At 40.0% G+C, this 8,452-nt stretch overlaps 1 pseudogene; it reads right to left on the bottom strand.

Moving 5' to 3' along the window:
• Positions 1–7,197: 7,197 nt before the first annotated feature.
• LOC121445211 lies at positions 7,198–7,929 on the bottom strand (annotated as a pseudogene).
• Between the last annotated feature and the right edge of the window lie 523 nt (positions 7,930–8,452).

The raw sequence follows: 8,452 nt of genomic DNA, 5'->3' as shown, positions 1-8,452 counted from the left end.
GCAAGATTCTAACTTACATCCATCTGGGGCTGGAGAATCATGGCACCTGCCTGACTCTGCTTCTTTCTCCCAGCCTTCTGTCCTGTCTATTCTGCCTACCTAATTTTCTGTCCTATTGAAAGGCCAAAAAAGTTTCTTTTTTTAAATAATGAAATCAACACAAAACAGAAGACCCTCCTACATCAATAACCATTCATAAGCTTAATATTAATTGCAAACTATTTGGCCTTTTAGCTCATGCTTATTATTAAATAGCTCTTATAACTTAAATCAACCCATTTCTATTATTCTATATTTTACCACAAGTCTTGTGGCTTATTAACTCACATCTTGCTTCTCCAGAGGTTGCTGGCACATCCTTGACTCCACTTTCTTTTTCCTTTTCTCTTTGCTTGAATTTGCTTCTGAATTTAGTCTGCCTATCTATTGGCTAAATCACCGTCTTTATTAACCAATGGCAATAAAACATATTTACAGAGTACAGAAGAATATACTACATCAGAGCTTTGCTCAGTTCCCCTAAGGCAACAAACTAGCAGAGCTACAGGTTTTTTTTCTGCTCTGCTCCTGTCCAGGATGTTACTTCTTCTGCTTAACTCTGCTAAAGGAGAAGTCCAGTGCCAAAATGTAGCAATCATCCCCTACTGTGGCAAAAAGTTACCTTTTCTGCTCAACTACCAAGGGAGTTTCCTAGCAGATGTAGTCTTCTGTATTTTTCTGCTCAGGCCCGTCTAAGGGAATGTCTCAGCAAAGGTTATTCTTGTTTTGTTTTGTTTTTTATGTTCAGCCCCCCCCCCCCAAGGGAACATCTCAGCAAATGTTCTTTTCTGCTCCAGGGAAAGAAGCTCTTCACCCAAAATTCTTTTAAGAAAGAGATTTACTTGAGAAGTAGAAGTCCAGGAGAGTGATGGCCTCTGCTGTGGTGGTAAAGGGCAACCAGCAACTGTACAGGTAAAGAACTTTATGCAAGACTTCTTAGATGTTGAGTTTTCTCAAGGAAATGAGTTTCTGCTCAAGGATTCGTTAGTTTTCCAGCTCATGGATTGGTTAGTTTAGTTGATCAGGGGCACAGTTGGCTCTGGTTTCAGAGCCAAAGTGTGTTTCTTTCACTGGCCCTGCTTTTTAAGCTCCTTTTCTTTATTTTCCAGGCAAAGGCATATATTTCTTTCACTGGCTCTTGTTCCCAGTCCAAAGTACGTTTCTTTGGCTCTCATTTCAGAGTCAAGATGTGTTTCTTAGGTTCTGAGTTCATGGTTCAAAGTGTTTCTTTAACTGACTTGGGTTTCAAATCCGGGGTGTGTTTCTTTCACTGTATTTGGGTTCATAATCAGAGTGCTCACAAGGGATTGGTTGGTTTTGTTGGCTGACCCTTTTACCCTATAAACAGACCAATTACCCCTAAAAAAAAATAGAACCAGTCATTAAAGGTCTTCAAACCAAAAAGAAAAACACCCAGAGCCTGAATATTTTACACATAATTCTACCAGATTTTCAAAGAAGACTAAATGACAATATTCCTCAAATTATTCCAGAAAACAGGAACAGAATGAACATTGTTAAATTAATTTTATGAGATCACAGCCACCCTGAAACTCAAACCACACCAAGATAAAAAAAAGTTATAGACCAGTATCATTTATCAACATACATACAAAAATACTCAACAAATTCTTGCAAACCAAATCTAAGAACATATTTTAAAAATCATCCACCATGACAAAGTAGGCTTCATTCCAGAGAGATGCAAGGATGGTTCAATATATGAAAATCAGTGAATGTAACCCACCATTTAGATAAACTGAAACAAACAAAAAAAAAAACGACACATGATCATCTCATTAGATGCAAGAAAAGGCCTTTGTGTAACATGAGGGCTGGCTTGTTAGGGTTTCTGTCCTGCCCCGTCCCCCAGCCATTTAGTCCCAGAGAAAAATCACACAGAGAGTCTGCATTAGGTTATAAACTGATTGGCTCATTAGTTTAGGCTTCTTATTAGCTCTTATAACTTATGTTAACCCATTATTCTTATCTATGTTAGCCACATGGCTTGGTACCTTTTTCAGCAGAACAGGTCATATCCTGCTTCTCCAGTGGTCTGGGCAGGACTCAAGGAAACGGACTTCCTCCTTCCTAGAATTCTCCTGTTCTCATTGCCCCTCCTATACTTCCTATCTGGTTGACCCACCTATACTTGCTTCCTGGCCAATCAGCGTTTATTTAAAACATGATTGACAGAACACAGACAATTCTCCCGCACCACTTTGAAAATTCCAACACTCTTTTATGATAAATGTCCTGGAGAGATTAGAGCTATAAGGGACCTACATAAACATAATCAAGGCAATTTACTAAACAACGTCAAATTAAATGAAGAGGAACTCAAATCAATTTCACTAAAATCTGGAACAAAGCAAGGTTGTTCACTCTTTCCATATCTATTCAATATAGCACTTTTAAGTTTTAGCTATAGCAGTAAGACAACTGAAGGATATCAAGGGGATACAAATTGGAAAGGAAGAAATTAGAGTACTATTATTTGCAGATGGTATGTTAGTATACATAAGCAACACCAAAAATTCCACCAGAGAACTCCATTAACTGATAAATACTCCCAGTGATGTGGCTGGATGCAAACAGACAGACAGACAAACAAACAGACAGACAGACAAAAACAATAACCCTCCTATAAGCAAATGGACTAAGAAAGATTTCAGGGAAACAATATCCTTTACAATAGCCACAAATAATATAAAATATTTTGGGGTAACCCTAACCAAGCAAGTGAAAGACTTGTATAACTAAAACTTTAAGTTTTTAAAGAAGGAGACTCAAGAAGATATCAAGAGATGGAAAAATATTCCACGTTTTTGGATAGGAAGGATTAACATAGTCAAAATGGCCATCCTACCTAAAGCAATGTGCAGATTCAATGCAATCCCAATCAAAATTTCTATTCAATTCTTTACATACCTTTTAGGTGCTATACTCAATTTCACATGCAAAAACAAAAACATCCTAGGATAGCAAAAACAATCCTGAACAATAAAAGAACTTCTGGAGGTACCAACATCCATCGTTTAAAGCTATACTACAGATCTATAGCAATAAAAAACTGCATGGTATTGGCATAAAATAGACATGCTGATAAATGGAACTTAATCAAAATCACAAACATAAATCCACATGCCTATGGAAACTTGATTTTTGCTTTAAAAAGCCAGAAATACACAATGAAAACAAGAAAGAATCTTCAACAAATGGTCCTGGTCTAACTGGATGTCTGCAAGTAGAAGAATTCAAATTGATTAATATTTATCACCATGCACAAAACTCAAGTCTTTGTTGATCAAAGACCTCAACATTAAGCCAAGACACATTGAACCTGATAGAGAAGAAAGTACGGGATAGCATTGAATGAATCAGCACAGGAGAAAACTTCCTAAATAGAATACCCATACAACTGACACTAAGATCAACAAATAAGAAATGAAACCTCACAAAACTGAAAAGCTCCTGAGAGGCAAAGGACACCATCAAGAGGACAGTAGCAGCCCACAGAATGGGAAAAGACTTCCAGAAACTCCACATGGGATAGAGGGCTAATATTCAAAATATACAAAGAACTCAAGAAACTAAGGCATCAACAAACCAAAAAAATTCATTTACAAAATGGGACACAGATCTAAACAGAGTATTCTCAAAAGAGGAATCTCAAGCAGCTGGACAAATGTCCAACCTACTTAGCCATCAGGGAAATGTAAATTAAAATTACCTTGGGATCCCATCTTATACCTGTTAAAATGGTTAAGAGCTCATACAAATTTTTCCCAGTTACCCCACATTTCATCCTCCCACTTACACCTTACATGGCTGTTGTATGTGTATTTGCTTTTTCTGTTATGTTTAAATTTCCTTTTTCTAAATGTCTAAACTGTTATAAAATATAGTCCAGCCATAAACCCTTTTAAAATTTAATCTGAATCTTGCAAGAATAATTGTATCATTCTGGATGAGCTCAGTATAGGAAGGCTTGGACACAGGTAGACATTCCTGGGGCTCCAGATCCCAGCCAATTGTAATGTTGCTGGTTATGTCTCCTATAAAACTGATAGGTATACAAAAAGAAGAAATTATTCTGGAACTGTACCTAAGCACAGACACGACAACTGAAGTCCCTTCCAGGTACTCCAGGGCACTCTACAGAACCTAAAAACAAGAGACTACACAGAAGGTAAATTTTCATTGGCTCTTAATTAGCCTGCAAGATAGTAAAGAAGTAGCTGGGTGGTGGTGGCCCATGCCTTTAGTTCCAGCACTCGGGAGGCAGAGGCAGGCAGATCTCTGTGAGTTTGAGGCCAACCTGGTCTATAGAGTGAGTTCCAGGATAGACTCCAAAGCTACACAGAGAAACGCTGTCTTGAAAAATAAGTCAAAAAAGAAAAAAAAAAGATAGATAGTAAGGAAGTAAAGGAGAAATTGCCAAGGTGTGACTATCACATGATATATTGACAAAGTGGTTCTGAAAGAGAACCCAGGAAAGGTGGGTGAGACACATCTATATGATTTAGAGTCAAAAGATGCATCTTTGGCTTGGGGATGTTGCTCAATGATTGAGAGCTTGTTTAGTATGTATAGGGTATATAGGGCCCTCTGTTCAAACCGCAGTACTGATCAAATGAGAAGAGACGCCAACCACACATGAATAATCTCAGAAAAAGTCATTTTAAATTCTTGAGGCTCAAATGAGGCTGAAGACCACTATCTACCACAGAGGACTGGCAAGAAGATAGAGTGAGGTCATGATGGAAGGGGACTTTGATGCCCTTCAGTTCAGCAGATCACTTTCTCAGATCAGAGTTGAGATGGAAGATAACCCAAATGCTCATGCTGGTTTTCTTTAGCCACTAGAATTATGGGTTAATTATGTTTCTCTTCTTTATGTTTGAACAGACCTGATTTTCTTTTTTTTTCTAGTAAGACTAAATTTATTCAATACCCTAGAGTAAAAGTTTTGATTATAAGTATCCAACAGTATAAAAAGTACAAAACAGATCTGTAGATTTCTAATATATTAATACAAAGTGCATGACTACATACAGTACATCCTACGGCAGAGAGTGGAGGGGAGAAGACTGTGGCTGAGGTCTAGTAATAAATAAATAAATACAGAAGTAGAGATGGTTCATCAAAGTATATTCTACCACCAATACTGCAGCCAAAATGTACAAAAGAAACATCCCGCGTCAAAGCAACGCGGGAGAATGGTAACGGCTGGACTCTGTACTACACCAAGGGCTGTGGAGAACCAACCCACTCACTGGGCAGTCTGTGCACGCGGTGGCTTGTACTAGGTAGGTTTTTCCAAAAAGGAAGAGACACACAAAATGTAAAATTATAAAACTATAGGATGCCACAAACGGTGGCCCTCCCCGTTGTGAAACACCAACAGACTCTTAAAAATCCAGTTTTTAAAATAATCATGAGCAACAGAATACTACGGCAGCCACACACCCCTCCCTCTAGGATAGGTCTGAAATGGCACTATTTTTCCTGAACTTTGAAAAGACGAGGTACACATTGAGACAAGGGGGATGTTCTATTGAGAACTCACCAAGGCCAGCTGGCCTGGGTCTGAAAAAGCATGGGATAAAACCGGACTCACTGAACATAGTGGACAATGAGGACTACTGAGAACTCAAGAACAATGGCAATGGGTTTTTGATCCTACTGCACGTACTGGCTTTGGGGGAGCCAAGGCAGTTTGGATGTTCACCTTACTAGACCTGGACGGAGGTGGGTGGTCCTTGGACGTCCCACAGGGCAGGGAACCCTGATTGCTCTTTGGGCTGACGAGGGAGGGGGACTTGATTGGGGGAGGGGGAGGGAAATGGGAGGCGGTGGCAGGGAGGAGGCAGAAATCTTTAATAAATTAATAAATAAAAAATTTAAAAAAAGAAAAAAAAAAGAAAAGACGAGGTCGGACAACTTCAGTCTGGCTCAGCTGAGCGCCCTCATTGAGATCTCCACACGAGGAGCTTTACTCAGCTATCTTGATGTTCAGAAGCCCAACTCCAAGAAGCCGACCCAATCCAACCAACCAACTTAGCCTCAACACACAACTCTTTTCTTCTAATCAAACTTTAAATAGAGGGAGAAAACTGTAAGACAAAACCCAAAACCCTAATAAAGTTATGACAAGGCAAAGAGCTACTCTATAGATAAAAAAAAAAAAAAAAACTCCACAAAAGGTCAACTGAGGTCATCCAGAGCTAGAACTGAATCGTGCGGATTTCAGTGAATCCCAGACAGCTGTGTAACACCAATGTCAATTATTTACACACTGCAAGCTCTCTAAGAAATGTGCCCCGAGGAGCTTCAACTGTGCCCCACGCATCCCTAGGACTTACGCATTCTGTTGAAGTAGTTTATAACCACGTGTTCTCTACCACATGGTGATGCTTTGCTTCTATCCCTATAGGACCTTGCTCATCCTACAGGCTGGCCTTCCCCAGAAGGAGCTCTGGTTCTGTTTTATAAGATTCACATAAAGTCTTTCACCAAATATGATGAGGGGAGATGACTCGGTGCTGCCTATGTGTGTTCAGAGACTGCTTCCTCCTTCAAGCTATTTGCAGAAAGCTCAGTCTGTCCTGCTTAATCATCAGTAGTCCGGGTCTGAATCATCAGAGCCTTGGCAACACCTTAGCATTGAAAAACTCTTAACTACCTCTAGGGGGCAGGTCGTGCTACTGAGTTATGACAAATCATCATGAGGGAAAACAAGTGTAGCCAGCCATTTAAAAATGTCCCAACCACTGCCTCTCCACAGAAAGACTAAAAACTACATATGGTTTATCACACACAAATCCCATCTCTGTCCCCTGAAATTCCCCTACTTCCATTCATTAGAGGGGATTTAAAAAAAGACTTTAAAGAGCACTTTACAGCAGCATTCAGCTTTCCTATGAAATACCCAGCATCTTAAATATTATGTACACTTCTTTCTTGTAGTAAGCTAGAAACTGGCTTCAAAGTTTGTTGGATGGGGGGGATGGATAACCCATGAAACTATTCTAGAAAAATGTCTTTTGGCAGAATAGCAGGTATCCAAAGTTAAAAATAGGAGGGTCAGTTTGTTGCTTTGTGGTCTTTTCAAAGTTTAAATTCGCTCTTTGTTCCCTTCTACAAGAACCTCAGTCACCACTCCTGCGTGGAGATGGGCAGAGGCGCTGGCCCCTGCTCCTAGGGCTTCTCAGCAGCTGCCTTCTTACTGCTGCAGGAGGGCTTGAAGAGATGCGTGTCGATGAGGACCTCCCCAAAGCAACCCTTGTAGATGATCCTACAGCAAATCTTCTGTCTTTTCCAGTAGGTAAGATCTAAGAAGGAACACACTGGATCCTGTTAGAGCTGGACGCCATCTCTGTATCTGAGCCGTCATCTGACTGGTTACTGTAGCAGGGAGACTGGGCTGGGGAGGCACCTGAGGTGGTGCTGTGAGCATCGGAATTGTGGCGTTTAAACTCCTTCTGCAGTTTACTGATCTGGTTGCTTTTCATCCTGTTTCCAGACAGAGTTTTCACTTTCTTTGGTTTCAACGTTGTCTTCAGACTGGGTCCTGCCCTTGCATCTACCACGTGATTCCAGTTTTTGTTTTTGTTTTTTTGATCCCGCCGGCAACTTCTTCCATCTTTTCACAAGCAGCACGCAGGCATTGCAGATGTCTCCTGAGCGAGTTTCATGCAACCCAAAACAGCTCTGGAAGTCCTTTTCGTTGCGTTTGCTGTCCCTGAACCGAGAACTGGAGGACTTGGCTCTATACTTCGGTACATCTTTGGCTTGTGAAAACCAAACATCTTCTCTACTGGGCAATAGCTTCCACGCGCAGCAGCGTCCCCATGGTGTGGATTGCACCAGGCTAACCCCCTGCAAGCACTCCCCCTGATTTTCTTGTTTTCAGCACATATTATTTTTATTATGGAGAAAAAAGTAAATGGAGAAACATCTATCAAAAAAAAAAAGAATGGATAAGATAAAAAAAACCCACAAGTGACAAGTTATGCTGGGGAGGATGTGGAATAAGGGAGCACTTATCCATTTCTGGCCAGAGTGCAAACTTGTACCACAGTTATAGAAATCAATATAGTAGTTTCTCAGAAAATCGGGCATCTATCTACCCCAAGCCCCCCATTCCATATACCAGTCTTGGGCATATAACCAAATGACGCTCCATTTTACCACAAGGATATAGTTTTATATGAACTATATTTATTCTATATTTACAAAGGAAGCAAAAATCATCTACAATGAAAACTAAAAATCCACTGTAAGAAATATATCTCGTATCCATGGATAAGTAGAACAAATATTGTGAAAATTGTCATCCTACTAAAAACAATTTACAGATTCAAGGCAATTATAACAAAAATATTCACAACAGTCTTCACAGGAATAG

Source organism: Microtus oregoni, unplaced genomic scaffold (assembly GCF_018167655.1).
Source record: "Microtus oregoni isolate MIOR12 unplaced genomic scaffold, Mior012 000165F_ref0000029, whole genome shotgun sequence".
NCBI lineage: Eukaryota > Metazoa > Chordata > Mammalia > Rodentia > Cricetidae > Microtus > Microtus oregoni.
This window is presented reverse-complemented; position numbering and strand designations above follow the sequence as displayed.